The following is a 16,522-nucleotide window of genomic DNA, read 5'->3' as shown; positions in this document are numbered from 1 at the left end:
AGAAGCTTTAACATGTGCCATGATGATGCATCAAGCCATTATATTAGAGATGCATTAATAAAACGTGCAGTTTTCCCTGGCAACACACACACACACAATCTGCTGCAATGTGCCTTTTCCATGGGAATGGATGCTCGCTTTGTGCCTGCCTCTCTCTCTCTCTCTCTCTTTCTCTGTTTCTCTCTCTCTCTCTCTCTGCCCCTCCCCTTCTGTTCTCTATTTCATTCTCTCGCGCCCAGTCCATCATTCTTTCAGCTCTCGCGCTCGGCGCTTGTTTGCTGACGAACAAAACCGCTAAAGGATGTAAATGAAAGAAAGGAAAGAGAGAAAGAGGCTCGCGCACGCAGAGCTGGAACAAAAGCAAGCGAAGCTGAAATGGAGGAGCGATTAGATTCTGCAGAGGCTCAGAGCTGCTTCTCCTCCAACTTTCATTAGAAGCTGAAGACATGAAGACACGGTGAGCTCACACACTTTACTCCTCCATCAGAACTCTAGATTGCACATTAAATCAGTTCTGCTCTTCTGTGAACAGTCACAGTTAGACGCCTGAACAGTTTCATGCACTGACATACACCCGACTGCATGAGTGCATTTATTATTTTTGCACGTGTTAATTAGATGGACTCTCTTGAACTTTTGATGTTCGTAATGCAATTGCTTGTGCATTTACATAATGACTCGTTTCAGGTAAAGATGCGTTTCTTTATTCGCATTTCTCTTCTCAGTTGTTGCAATAATGCTTTTAATAATGGTGCACCCTGAGCTCATGCATCGTGTGTTTTTGCTGTTCTGCAGTGTTTAATGCGCTTGCATTGAATATTTGTGTCATGCAATAGATCATACAGTTTGTTTATGAATTCACGCATTTTAAGAAATAATGCCTTTAATTCCACACGGAAGGAATAATGCAGGAGTGTCCAGTTCTGTGTGTGTGTCTGCGGCCTCGAGTTCGGGCTCCTGATGGGAACATGTCTCCAGACTCGCGTGTGTGTGTGTGTGTGTGTGTGTCTGTGGCCCCTCGCGGCTCCCAGACAATATTGTCATGATAATGAGGAACAGCTCGTTGTTGAACTTGATGTTGACTTCTTTCTTCAGGCCTCATTTTTCTCGCTCTCTTGTTTGCGCTGTTTTTCTTTCACACGGTTCTTCTCTCGGTGAGGATTATCTGAAGGGAACAAAAGACACAGATGAATAATGACAGTCGTTTTCTTGCGTTTCTTGAGAAAAAGAGGCGTCTTGCTTTAATGCATCGACATTTTCATTAATTGTAGCCTATAATGTCATTTATTATATCATTTTTAAATTATTTTTTACTTTAATTAAACAATTGTGCCATACCGTATTTTTTAAGTCTACATTTATTTATTTTTAGACAAAAATCACAGAAATATTCAGTAATGAGAAACAGATATTTACGCAATATTTGGTCATGTGTCTGTAAAGGCAATCTTTATGTCGTGTGTCTCCAGCAACAGGTGCTGTGAGGCCTTCAGTCCTCTGTTCATATCACACATGTTTTATCATGCATTATAGGCCAGTTTATTTATTTTTGAGGAAGACATTTTTGCACGGACTGTAAATCAAACATGTATTTTTAATTTTTATTTATGAATGTCTTCGTTCCACATCAGCTGTTTTTGAGCAGGTAATTCGTGTCTTTTTAGTTTCATTGTTTGGCAGTGGTAATTTAGGTGATTCAATAATTTTCATATTTATTTAAAATATTATAGGCCTGTATATTTAAACTTTGCTGAAAATACGGAAGATCACAGACTCCTTTAACAGCAATAGATTGATGGGGAAATTAAAGATATTAAAAGGAAAGGAAATTTAGTAGGCGCGCACACACACACACACACACACACGTTTCTATGATATTTGATTTCTGAGGCATCGCTCGTGAGAAATGCACACTTTACACCTGCAGTTTAACACGTATTTCTGTTCTCCACTTTTAAAGACACACTTTTATGTGATATTTCGGGGTTATGGTTAGATTATCCAAGAAATACAAAATGCAACATTTCTGGCTAAAAAGCAAGGAAATGTATATCTTCAACATTAGTGTTGTCTTCATTTAATTAATTAATTAATTTATGTATAGGCTGTTTTATAACTTATATTTGCAAGGAAGCGAGATGTTTGATCCATCATAAAGAATCTTAAACAGTGTTTTTCTCTCCATATCTGACGTTTAAAAGACGATTTGAGTCCGAGAACCGAACAAATATTCGTAAATATGAAACTATGAAGGATTATTATAAAACTCTTCTTTCTCAGATGAAAGTCCGTGAGAATCTACACACATAAATCATTCAGGTGAAATCGAAACAAAAAAGGGATGAAAAAATGAGGAAAAAAAGAGAGAGAAAATAAATGGGATAAAATGTTTTTAAAAATACAGTACAAAGACAATTTTTTTTTTCGAAACGGCAGCAAAAAATCAGAAGATTATTTAAGAGGAAGACATTTAATTGATTTTAGTCAGTTTATTTTGAGATCGTGTATTGTTATGGTTTTAAAATGCAGGTTATTTATGATATTGTGCTCTGACTAATATATATATAGGTATATATATATATATATAAACAGAGATATAAGAAAGACATAGATGCTGTTCCAAAATGTATTAACATCATTAAAAATAATATTCAATTTTCTTCAGTATGAAATGTAAAAATTCTAAGAATGAGCAAAAAATGTAAATTAAACACAAATTAAGTGTTTTGTGTTGTAAAACGGTTTATCCTCATAAACGTATAGTCTCGGTTAAAAACGGTTATAAATAAAAATTATTTTTTAAAAAAAGTTTTTTAAATTGATTGTTTAAAATGAACAGCATTTCAATTCTCTTCCAATGAGGCTTTGAGGAAAAATCATAAATGTTGCAAACTCATGACTCACTATATTCAGGACTAATTTAAGATCTTTTCATGTGAAGAGCTGTTAGTGCAGTGAACGCACGTGCTTCAGATAATGCAGCTGTGTGTGTGTGTGTGTGTGTGTGAGAGAGAGAGAGAGAGAGAGAGAGAGAGAGTGTGTGTGTGTGTGTGTGTGTGTGTGTGTGTGTGTGAATGAGTGTGTATGTGTGTGTGTGTATGTGTGTGTGAGCCTGTGTGTGTGTGTGTGTGTTTGTGTGAGAGTGTGTGTATGTGTGTGAAAGAGTGAGTGTGTGTGTGTGAGTGAGAGTGTGTGAGTATGTTTGTAAGTGTGTCTGTGTGTGTGAGTGTGTGTGTGTGAGAGAGAGAGAGAGAGAGAGAGAGAGAGAGTGTGTGTGTGTGTGTGTGTCTTCACATATAGCACATCTCTGGTGCAGTTGAAGATCTCTATTTGTAAATACAAATCATGTAGGACTTTAAAATCTACATTAGCAAATTATGAAGGCCAAAAAATGCAGATAATTGACTTTCAAATACAGAGATTGTGTAAAATTAGAAATGACTCAGATTACTCAGCATCTCTGACTCATATCAGCTCTCAGTTCTGATGTTTAATGTCTGATGGCTGTAGTTATGTGAACGAGTGAATTATATATTCAGTGCACGCTGGCCAATTCAGAGTCTCACGGTCATTGTCATTTGAAAAGACTTTCATTGTAGTAATTTTTTTTTGTCATGGTAACGAAAGCTTTTCATGAGTTCCTTCGGGCCTCTATATATCAAACACATTAAATTAATAACAGGATGAAATGAGAAAAACAGCTTCTGTAAGATATATGGAGATTTAACCTATTTGTATGTGTTTATTTTGTAGGAGTGTACACACACACACACACACACACACACCTAAATAAGGCTAGTAATGTTTTATTGTAGCTTTTATAATGAACATTAAATGAAAACATATGATGTGTAAGTGTGTGTGTGAGGAAGAGGCGGAGCCACAGGATCTGTGTGTGTGTGTGTGTCGGGCTCCTCACACTCCTCACTGCTCCATTAGAGGATTGTCAGCTTGTGTGTTAACAATACTCTGGATTTGTAAAAGAATGTGGAGTGAATATGAACCGAATGATTTGAGGATCAGAAAGTGAGGTATCGCAGTTGTGTGTCTTTAACAGCGACACACACACAGCAGATTTGCAAGCGTTGTAACTGAGATCTGACTGTGAAGAATTAATCATTTGAGTGCATGAATGGAAATAATCATAAATTCTGTTGATCAGTTAATGTAGACAAGTCTGGCAGTTCCGAATTTATAAATGCTATGAGGATTATTATATCAGTCACAAAACTGAGTTTGAGTTGCTGCACCTGTGTGTGTGTGTGTGTGTGTGTGAGAGAGAGAGAGAGAGAGAGTGTGTGTGTGTGTGTGAGTGTGTGTGTGTGTGAGAGAGAGAGTGTGTGTTTGAGTGTGTCAGTGTGTGTGAGAGAGAGTGTGCATTTGTGTGTATGTGTGTGTGTGAGTGAGTGAGGTGTGTGTGTGTGTGTGTTGTGTGTGTGTGTGCCTACTTTGGGGACAAATTTGTATCAAGAAACGAGTTAAAACTAACTATCCTCCTCCAGCACATCCTCATGTGTGAACACAGATTTATTCACTGGTAATGATCTCTGTTAGGGTTATGATCATGTGGATAAGGACATAATATTTATAACTAGCTGTGTATAAAACAATAGAAGTATAAATGCAATGCAACGATTTAGACGTGTGTGTGTACATGTATGCTTTACATGTGTGTAAAGCGCTTTGGGTGTACAGTAGTACATATGAAAGCGATATATAAATGCCTCATTCATTCATTCATACATACATTGGAGATTTTATTAAATTGCCTTATGCTGATACATGAGAATGAAATATGTCGATTTCTAACAGCTGGATGTTCGTCATGAGTTTAACCCTCTGAAGTGAGAAGCTGCTCGTGCATGAGTTCAGGCCAGCAGATCTTCATCCTCAGTCTTCAGCACATGTGACCACACACACACACACACACACTCACACTCCATCCGGAGCGCCGCGGCCCCTTTAACACGCACGGGCTAGTTTTTCTCTTTGGTTATCTAGCTGTATGAGTCTATGAAATATCATAAAGCTAGAGAACCGAAAGTAGAAACTAATCCACAGACTTCATGAAGCGCAGACCCGAGGCGCGCGCCGGAGAGAAAGAACACACGGGCTCGAGCGCGTGCTGTGAGCGTGTGTCACACAGGATTTTGTGGAAGTGCACGGGCAGAATGCACGCATTAAACTGAATTGCATTAGAAATGTGTGTGTGGGATCCATTAATGACGCATGTTGCGTTCAGGGAGCGTGTGTACGCAAAGCGCGCGAGCGTGCATCAGTCCTCGTACGGGCATCATCAGAACGCGTGTTTGTTTCAGGTGCTCCGGGCCTTGGGCAGAGTTGCACGTGTGTGTGTGTGTGTTGTATTTTGCTCTGTCTGGTGCAAATGTCCGTGTCGTTCTTTATTGTTCTGCATTTGTTGTCGCAATGTCGCGGTGTGCTGGTCCGGTGATTTTGGCTCATTCAATGGTGTGTTAATAGTGAAACACGCAAAAAGTTTCAGTGCATGCATGCACAAGGAATAGCCTATTTGGGAATCATATAGGAACACTGACAACGAGAGTCTTTCTAGTGCAACAGTACGCAGAATAAGAATATGGAAATGCATGAGCATGACTAATATAATTTATAAAACATAAGCATGCGTTCCCCATATTAAATGAAGCACAAATGATAGCATGTTCTTAGAACATAAATGATTTCAGTTGGGCTCATGTTTTATGGATCTGGTTCAACAGTCAGACCATACACACATATACGCATTATATGCATACAATAGATATCCACAATGCATAATATAGCCAACACAACACAAGCCCATGCAAGGATTTATTCTGATGCAACAGATTCTGTTATACATGCTTTTCTGAAGAGAACATGCCATTATTATGATATTGACCATAGCATATCTTTAGGTCTGAATGCATGTTAAATATACATCATGCTCCTCTCAGGCTCTCCAGGCTGGAGGCGTTTTATGTATTCGACAGCGTATTGTAGATTTATAGTTATTGTACGGATTTTTGACATGACTTTCGGATGTGATGTATGCCTGCTTGTGTTGAGATCCCATGTTTCTTTTCTTCTTCCATGATAATAATCGGCTTTTATGTTCTTTATATCAAGAGAGAGTGTCAGTGAAATGACTTCTAAATTAAGTTATGAAGCATGGCAGACATTATTATTATTGTTGTTTATGTTGAAACATGGTGTATGGCAAGAGCATAATCAAGACAATATAGGGTACAGTTCCTCTTTAAATAACATTATTCAATTTAAGAATATTACACACAGCTGTTGATGATAATAACATTTTAAAAGCACAGAAAATTACCATAAGATCTGTCGAAATATGAAATATGATTTACTTCTAATGTTTTCATGTCTCTCTAATTTCAGCATGTGGGGAAAGTGTGTCAGCGATGCCGAACTCTACACGTCAGCTCACACACTTCAGGTAAAACTACGATCTTTAATCCGCTGCCATTGTAGAAAAGCTGGAAATACAGACAGCGTCATACATTTTAATATGCGTCTCATAAACAGTTTTATGCTACAATTTGCCTAATTTGGTTGTTTTATTCACAGTACATTTCTAAAATTGAATTAGGATGTTAATGTTGCCATTTACATGTTGTTTGTGTTGATGTATAGCGTTTGTGTTGTGTTTTTATCTCTCTGGATCTAAAGCCAGTTTGTGCTATTAATGCATAATGCCAGATTTATGGTTTATTTTATCGCTGATATGAGCAAAGTGTGTTTAAAACAGCAGAATAAACTCAATGATGAGTTAAGACTAAAGGTCACTCAGAAAAACTCGTTAGCTAATCCTTGTTTTCTATTCTAACGTGAACCAAACAAATATCATTACCTGCAGAATACAGAAATATTCTAAATATTCACTTCAAGTGAAGATGATCTATAACCTAAGGAGGACTTTGATCCTTTTTTACAATATGATCTCAACATTATGCGGTTTGGTATGAAACCGATGCAGTAAACAAGCAGAAGATCATGTGAAGAATCGAGAGACCCAGAGGGACTTATTAACAATTACCACAATTATTAACATTCACTTCCACAAACCACACTTTCCCAATGCACAAACATCTAAACTGAGAACACTCTTATTTCTAGAGCTAAAGAACATGAAAAATGACAAAAACCCATAATTATTCAAATTTACTTCCAGAAACGACTCTTTCCTCGTGCACAAACAGTTAAGTATAAAAAGATAACAATTATTCAACGATTAAAACTTACTTCCACAAACAAATCTCTCTGAATGCAGCTAAACTGAAGACATGGTTACAAATGATTTAAAAAAAAAAAAAGATTAAGATTTATTTCCACAAACGACTTTTTCTGAATGCACTTACAGCTAAACTACAGACAGTGTTATTTTAGCACTCAAGAACAATAAAAAAAACATAATTATTCAAATTGACTTCCAGGAATGACGTTTTCTCATGTACAAACAGCTAAACTATATAAAAACAGTGTTATTTACTGCTAAAGAACAACAAAAATAAAGAAAATGATTAAAATGAACTTTCACAAGAAACTTCTAAAGACGCTAAACTGAAAAGTGTTATTTTAGTGCTAAAGAGAAACAACGAGAGACAACAAAACCCAAAAATGATTAAAATTCACTCCCACAAATGACTTTTTCTAAATGCACAAATTAAAAACAGTGATATTTTAGTGTTAAAGAACAACAAAACACATAATTATTAAAATTTACTTCCACAAATGACTTTTCTGAATGCACTTACAGCTGAACTACAAACAGTATTTTAGCACTCAAGAACAATAAAAAAAACATAATTATTCAGATTTACTTCCAGAAACTACTCTTTCCTCATGCACAACCAGCTAAACTGAAAACAGTCTTATTTTAGTGTTGAAGAACGACAACAAAAACACACGATTATTAAAGGGGTGTTCACAAGATGTAAAATAAGTCTCTGATGTCTCCAGAGTGTGTGTGTGTGAAGTTTTAGCTCAAAATACCCCACAGATATTTTTATATAGCATGTTAAAGTTGTCACTTTTTGAGGGTGAGCAAAAACACACCGTTTTGTGTCTGTCCCTTTAAATGCAAATGAGCTGCTGCTCCCAGCACAGGGGGCGGAGCTTCGAGAGCTCGTGTCCTTTTACCTCACACACACATGCACTGAACATTTCAAAAACTTTTAGCCTTTTATGTTCAAACCAGAGTCAGAAAGATGGAGAGACTCAACAAGAAGTGACAACATGTAGACAACATTTCTGAATGGTTAGTTGATGAATTTATGAAGCTTATGTGTAGTTATCTTCTAGTCACTGATTAGCATATTCTGTCATGATAATCTATAAATTGTGTTCAGGGGGCGGGGTTTATGTAAATTCTAGGGTTGGTGATGTCACTAACCCGGGAGGAATGTGGTGTAGTCTCTACCAGCCGTTTGTTGTAGTCCTTAAAAAGCGATTTCTGTAAAAGCAAATATCTCCCTTTGCTTTGAACTTTGAGTGTTGTAACTTTGCAGATGTTGTTTATGCTCAAACAGCAACATTACACACTAACTAAAGTTAGAAAAGTGAAATCATAATCAACCACCCCTTTAAAATTCACTTGCACAAAATCAGCTAAACTGTCTTATTTAAGTGTTGAAGAACGACAACAAAAACACACGATTATTAAAATTCACTTGCACAAACGACTCTTTCCGAATGCACAATCAGCTAAAGAAAGAAGCGAGCATGTTTGAGGCTGGTGTTGTTCGGGTCCTCTTTAACATTTCTATGCAAACTAGAGGTTGAATAATGAGCAGTATTTCTGCAGGGCGGGAGAGAGAGAGCGAGAGAGAGAGAGAGAGAGAGAGAGAGAGAGAGTCGGGGCCCGGGGCCTCCATTGGTGCTGCGCAGCTGTGAAAAGAGTGGGCTTCTTTTTCCCACGGCCATCCAGACACAAAACACCCCTCGGCCCGCCAGGGTCATGTCACACCGCTAATATATACGACAGAGAGAGACACACACACATCCAAGTTCTGCAAATTAACGAGCTGTCTGACGAGAGAGAGAGAGAGAGAGAGAGAGAGAGGGAGGGAGAGGGAGAGAGAGAGAGAGAGAGAGAGAGAGAGGCAGAGAGACAGAGAGAAGAGAGAGAGAGAGAGGGAGAGAGAGATTGTCTGTGTTTCATGCATGAAGCTTCAGCTCAGTTTGTGTTTATGATTCACATTGATAAATGTTTTAGATCATCTAATTCTCTACTATATCGTTTCATAAACATTGTTGTCTTTTATCATATTGCAACTTAAAGTAGTTGCAGTGATTTTAGTGGTATCATCTTGTGGCATATTGCTTTAATAACTGGATCAATTCAAGTACAAATATAATATAATATGATTAAATCTACTAGGTAACGGCACTAAACCTGATCCGGAAGAAAAAACCTGCATTTGCTTTTTAAAGTGCGAAATCAAACGCTCAAAAGGCTCATCAAAAAGCAAAAGATTATTTATATCAGCAAAAGTTTTTAATAGTATACATACACATTAAAACATGTAAATAAAACAAAGATTATTAGAGTATGTTTTATAGGAAAATACTATTTCAAAATTACTGTCCGTTTCTTCATTTATGAAATTCACTAATGAAATTTAATTATTTTTCACTGTATGGTTTCTTCTGACTCTAGATCCGGAGAGATGCAAACTAAATCAAGAGACAAAAAAAAAATTAAACACAGCATTAACATCCTAATTCTATTTCAGAAATGAATAAAACTAAATCAAATTAGTGTATTTAAGTTCATCAAGCAGTAAATGTTATTCATTGTTTTCCATCATCCATCTGTCCGGTTAAACTTGGCCTTGTGAGACTCTATAGACACACACACACACACACACACACACACACACACACACACACACACACACACACACACACAGGACGGTGTCTGACCAACACACCAACTCACTGCAACACATTCAATGAGATCTCTGATCTATGGCCAAATAATAGGGGTCCAGCTGTGTGTGTGTGTGTGTGTGTGTGTGTGGACTGTTGAAACGGTGAATTTGGTCCACTTTTGAACATGGGAAAATGTTTGGAATATCATTTCTGGCTCCAGGAATAACTGTTGAAGTCTGTGGAAACACAAAAATGACAAACATTTGATGATGTCAGGGCGGATATTTCATTTTAAAATACGCATAACTTTAATGAATTTGAAAATCAAGCATATAAGACCTGTAAAACCAAGAGGCCTCGTTGTATGAAAATATTTTACATCATGATTTCTTTGCATTACATGTTTTGTGTATAAATATTATAATACGAGTCTATGACGTACACTACCGTTCAAAGTTATTAAATGATGGATTAAATGTGTAAAAGTGGCAAAACAACAAACATTAAAGCTTTAAGAAAGGTCAGCAAGATTTTTCTTTAAAGAAATTAATACTCGTATTCAACAAGGATGCATTAAATTGATCAAAAGTGACTAAGACATTTATAATCTTACTAAAGATGTCAAAGAATCCTGAAAAATAAATTGCATCACGGTTTTCACAAAAATATGAACTGTTTTCAACATTGATAATAATCATAAATGTTTCTTGAGCATCAAATCATCATATTAGAATGATTTCTGAAGGATCATGTGACACTGAAGACTGGAGTAATGATGCTGAAAATTCAGCTTTGATCACAGGAATAAATTACACTTTACTATATATTCACATAGAAAACAGATGATTTACATTATAATAATATTTCACAGTTTTTTCCAAATGATGACAGCCAATCAGAATCCATCCTGCTTTAAAGAGTCGAGCATTTAAAGCGACAGCATGCGCTCAGAATAAACAATGTTATCATTCATTGGCGTGAACACTAATAAAATATCATTATAGTTATTGTTCTTGGTTTGAACTGGTCTTGAAGGGACGGTTCGCCCAAAAATGAAAATTCTGTCAATATTTACTCAACATCAAGATGTTCTAAACCTGTATGAATTTCTCTCTCCTTCTGAACATAACAGATGATATTTTGAAGAATGTTTCTGGTCTCCATTGACCTCCATACTATTTTCCACAGGACGAGCAACTGTTACCAACATTCTTCAAAATACCTTCCTTTATGTTCAACAGAAGTTCATGCAGGTTTAGTTGAAGTAAATGATGACAATTTTCGGTTTCACTTTATTTTAAGGTGTCATTGTTACAGTGTATTTATATATTTAAGTACTGAGTAATATTAAGCAACTACATGTACTTACTATAGGATTAGGGTTTGGTTGAGGGTTAGTTGCATGTAATTATGCATAATTTACTGTTATTACTATGGTAAGGCCATGTAACAAGGACACTGTAAAATAAAGTGTTACCGAATTTTCTTTTTTGGGTGAACCGTCCCTTTAAAAAAAACAAGAAATGTTCACTTAAAAGTTCTTTGAAGAACCAAAAACTATATGTTTAGCGATCAGTGCCGTAACGCTCATCAGTCTCTTCCAGTGTTTTCCTGGTTTTCCCTCTCTCCGCAGGGAATAGCGTTCCGCTCAATTAGCTCTCCTGTTCCTTGTTTACCCTTCTTTATGTTCCTGCAACTCAAAGACACAAGCCTGTCCTTTCAGTAAATACGGCCCGGCGCGTCTCTCCTCCCATGCTCCTTTCTTCCGTTCCCGTGTAATTCAGATGGAAATGTCTGGCTGTAATTAGTTCAATGCGAGGATGCTCAGGGCGATCAGCGTGTGTATTGTGAGGAGATGTATAGGGTGTTAATGTACTGAAGGACTGAGCCGAGCTTTTGAAAACTCCTCTTAAAGGACTCGAGGCGCAGGTGATTTCCCAGCGACCGGCCGGTGCTACACACACACAGCTTCACACACAGCTTCACACACAGCTACACACACACAGCTTCACACACAGCTTCACACACAGCTACACACACAGCTACACACACACAGCTTCACAAATACAGCTTCCGCATCAAGAAATGTGAGTGTTCTGCGAGCCTTTACAGACATACAGAGAAATCTATCGGAAAATCTCAGAGAAATCTATTTATCAAAAATTCAGCTTTGATCACATGGAATAAATTGCATTTTAATATGTTTCAAATAAAAAAACTGTTCTTTTAATGTGTAATAATATTTAACTGTTTTTACTGTATTCTTGATCAAATAAATGCAGCTTTGTTGAGCAGAAGAGACAAAAACATTACAAAAAAAATCTAACTTTTTGAACGGTAGAGTATGACGATATGAAATATGATGATGTCCTTGCTGGCATTTTTGATAACACGTTATCAATCATATCAAATATGTGCAAGTATTTAAAAAAAAAAGAGATTTACTAAAAATATAAATAAAATATATATTTTTTTAAAATCAAGGGAATCATGTTTTTCCTCGTAATAATGCTGTCGCTGCGATTTTTGAAGGGGTTATATGATGCTTTTAATGTTTTCCTTGTGTCTGTTTGTGTGTGTATATGATCTGCAAACTTACAAAGCTCATAGTCTCGCACAAAGCGACTTATTCTGTCTAATAGAGAACACTGATCCAGATAATACGTCCTCAAACATCCACAACACAATGTGAAATATAGGCATAATGCCGTCCAAAGGCGTACACAAAGACGATGAGGATTCAGGGATTGTCATCATGTCGCGGAGATGCTGTGTGTTTGGATGCACTTTTGCTTTCAGAGGTTAAACATAGTGTCGGTCCAGATCCGGCCCAGATCCGGCACACGTGGAATCCACATCTGGGCCGACACTATGATGCTATGACGATTTATTTATAATGCTATTCCTGAGCAGTATAACACAAAAGTTTGCTTTTGCAAAATGCATGTTACAGAGAACAGCTTCCTGAACCTGGCAGAGTAAAACTGTATAATAAGACTGAAAATGTTCTGCTCAAGTCGTGCGAGTTTGGTTCAGATCAATCAGCTTGATCATCTGCTCTTTCGGGCTCGAACTGATACGGTATAACCAGCGACATTATTAACTGTGTTTAAAAGAAGCTGAAGAGATCATGGTAAGGGCCGTTACATTTCCGACACACACTTGGCCAATCACAACGCACTAGGTAAGCTGGCCAATCAGAGCACTTCGAGTTTTTGTGGGAGGGGCTTAGTTGAAACCAGAACTCAGTCCGAGCGTTTCAGACAGACTGGGAATAGAGGTGCTGCAATAATGTAATAATGCTTTTTAAACATTCATGTTGACCTACTACTCTATTACACCCAATAATCAAAATAATGAACTTTTTCACTGTAAAAAATTGCTGTAAAATTTACAGCAACTTACTGCCAATTTCGGCTGCCAGTAAGCCTGTAAATTTACAAGAGTACTGTAAATCATAAACTACAATTATACTGTAAAATTAAACAGCACACCTGTAAAAGCAGCAAAACAGTTCTTTACTGTAATCTTTACAGTATGTTACTGTTATTAAAATGATGCATATGAGATTGCATTTAAACTCAAAATTGGTTATAATTCGAATGATTCATCAATGCACGATATAGTAAAGACTTTTTTTTGTCTTCATTTAATAATTTGCTCCAAATCTGAAAAGACGTTATTTAATTCTTTTATGTGAAATAATCTTAATTAATAGTCAAATTTCTGTTTAGCTATTGCTATCCTGCCAATAGTTCATGTAATTGAATGCCTTTTAACAAGACCCATTTCATATAAAAGTTAATATGTGTTGTCTTGGGCCAGGACACTCTTGAAAAATAGATTTTTAATCTCAATGAGTCTCTTCCTGGTTAAATAAAGGTAAAAAATAAATAAAAAATGATATATAATAGTAAAGAAAAGCTAGATTTGCTAAAGAAGCATTAGCACTGGAGATACAGAGATGTTGTGGAGGGTGAACGTGAAAGTGCCCTTCAGCCTCTGAGGGCCTGCTGATGTTTGCAGTGAATATGCAGTTTTACTCAAATACTTCATAATATGGTTGCGGATGCAGTTTCATGTCTGTGCAGTTGGACACAGATAAACTACTGAAATGAGCGGCTAAGCTCTTTTATTCTGCTCTCTGGCCACCTGCATCTAACTAGCTTATCTGATGCATTCAGACGATCAGCATCAGCAGAAACTGACCCCAAATATCCAGACCAATCGCAGTCAGCTTCAGCTTCGTTCCCTCCTTCTCCGTGGCAGAGGGAGCCGGAGAACAGGGTCGTTACTATGGATACAAATTATAAATGCCAACCAGCAGGGAAACAAATAAAAAGCTCTTACGGTCCAGAACGTGTGTGTGTGTGTGTGTGTGTGTTTAAGTTCACAGAAAACACATCTTACACTCGCCAGAGAATTGTACAGTAGCAAACATGCATGCATAACTAATGCTTCCCATTCCTGTCTCATATCCACCAATTCATGAATGCAAGTATGAAAATGTATACCTTGAATGCAATGTAAAAGCATGTATAAATGTAAAATTGAATTACTATTATTAATTACTATGATAAAGAAAAAGCTCACACTTTACGCATTTATTCAGCGCTCTGTACAGATACAGATTGTTTCAAAGCAGTGATAAGCAGGACAATAACAGTTAATGTTGCAAAATGCATTAATTTCAGCTGTGAAGAAGCTCTACAGGAGACAATTGTGTCAATATATGCTATAAAAACTCAATAATCATGTTTGTCAAAAACGACAAACACAACAGAAAGTCTGACCGCGTTCTAGATCGAACCTGAGGATGATACTAGGAAAAATCTGAGCGTTTGACTAAGAATGTTGAGTCTTGATCATATGAGAAGGCTTCAGATAACTTTGGATCGACATAAAACGATCAAATATCATCCTTATATTGTAGTCACTGCAATCATAAACTGTAATTACAGCCTTAGATATTCAATGTGTCTGTTTAACACATGCAACTGTGTGAAGAAAATCTCTCTTGTGTTGAATTTAGGGCGAGTTATCGTGAGAATATCGCATTAAATTCCAATAATCGCAAAGAGCTTTGATACTTGTGATAAGAAACAAAGTCTCAGCTTTCAAATTTCGTCCATTTTATCACGAAATTCGAACAATAAATGACGCTTCGACGCCCTTAAATGTGAAGTGATGAATCGCTGTAATGTCGCAGTCAGTCTTTTCCTCCACTTTACAAGTTATTGCATGAAAAAACATGCATGAACATCAGAAGGAATGTTAAAAGATACAGTAAAACTAACTGAAATGTATATCATGTAATCTCTAAATCAGTGTTTCAATCGCGGATAGACGTCAGTAAAACCGCTTGTGAACAATGTCTCTTAATCTTGCATTTACCTCAGGAAAGTCATCCACAGTTCATTAGTTAGCTGTAAAAACACTAGAGAACTTATTTACTGTAATTATATATGTATGTTTTTGAATAAATTTGCCATGATGACAAGTGTTTATTGAAAACTACCTTATGTGGTTTTACACTGCAAATGGCTAATAAAGTGAACTGAACTGATGTGCAATAAAGTTGCATGCAAACATTCCAGTTTTTATTTTATTTTTCTATTAACTATTGTTATAACATTGGTATCAGCAGATAATCATTCTGAACAATCAGCTATCGGTATATCGGCTGATAAATCTAGTATCGGTGGCGATGCATCTCTAATTATTACCAACAAAAAAAACCACAAGCACATTCACACACACACTCATTTCCCCTATTTGTATTTAGAAATACACACATTTCATTAACTGTAACTATTTGCATATTTAGGCATATCGAGCAATCTGTCTTTTTGTGTCCGCAGAGAAGGCTGTGCGAGAGAGATGGAGAGATAGACATGTGAAGTTCACGGACTCTCGTCCTCTGCGGAGACTGGGAAGAGTGGGAAGAGTGAGAGATTGATATGGGAAAGAGAAAGGAGAATCAGCCGAGGTGAGCGGACCAGCGCTGGGTTTTACTACGCGATCGAGTTTCATTACCAAGACACTGTTCCAATCAACACATTATTAATAAATTACACTCAACGCAGCTCTCGCTCTCACTCGGTCAGACTCAAAAGATGATTAGCCTTCTTAAAATGTGACGCGTGTCATTTCTGTGGCAACAAACAGAATTGCACAACTTTTTTTCATTTGTATATTACAGCGTGTGTTGCTGCTAATATAGAGTGTGTTAGTGTTGGTTCTGGAAGTATTTTTTCCAATGAAAAACAATCTTTAAAGCGTAATGAGCCATGAAGCAAGCCAAGAATCATAATACATACTGGTGGTGGTTGAGGAGATTCCCCCTTCTACAGCGCTTTGAGTGCCCAGAAAAGCACTATATAAATGTAATGAATTATTATTATTATTATTATAACATTACAAACTTGATTTGAAGCAAAAAAAGTATTTGAAAATCAGTCAAGAAGACAAAACTGAACTTAATGGCTTTAGTGAGGGAAAGAACTACAATCCCATGAAGCTTTGCGAATGACATAATCGAATTAAAAACAATGGAGGAATATAAAACTATGCATTTAAAAATGGCGATTCTATCTATAGAAACAATATATTTTAAGTTTATTGCAAA

The 16,522-nt window shown here is 36.7% G+C and overlaps 1 long non-coding RNA gene across 1 annotated transcript in view; it reads left to right on the top strand.

Annotated features, from left to right (window-relative positions):
• The first annotated feature begins 211 nt into the window (after positions 1 to 211).
• The window catches only part of LOC311087567, a 33,422-nt gene continuing 17,111 nt past the window's right edge, over positions 212 to 16,522 (top strand). The window contains exons 1-3 of the long non-coding RNA XR_014607303.1: positions 212 to 457; positions 6,400 to 6,457; positions 15,756 to 15,883. This is a non-coding gene — a long non-coding RNA (uncharacterized lncRNA). The remainder of the gene's footprint in view (positions 458 to 6,399; positions 6,458 to 15,755; positions 15,884 to 16,522) is intronic.

This window comes from Abramis brama, assembly GCF_963993115.1.
Source record: "Abramis brama genome assembly, chromosome: 7".
NCBI lineage: Eukaryota > Metazoa > Chordata > Actinopteri > Cypriniformes > Leuciscidae > Abramis > Abramis brama.
Note: the sequence above shows the minus strand (reverse complement) of the source record. Positions and strands in the feature narration are given on the sequence as shown.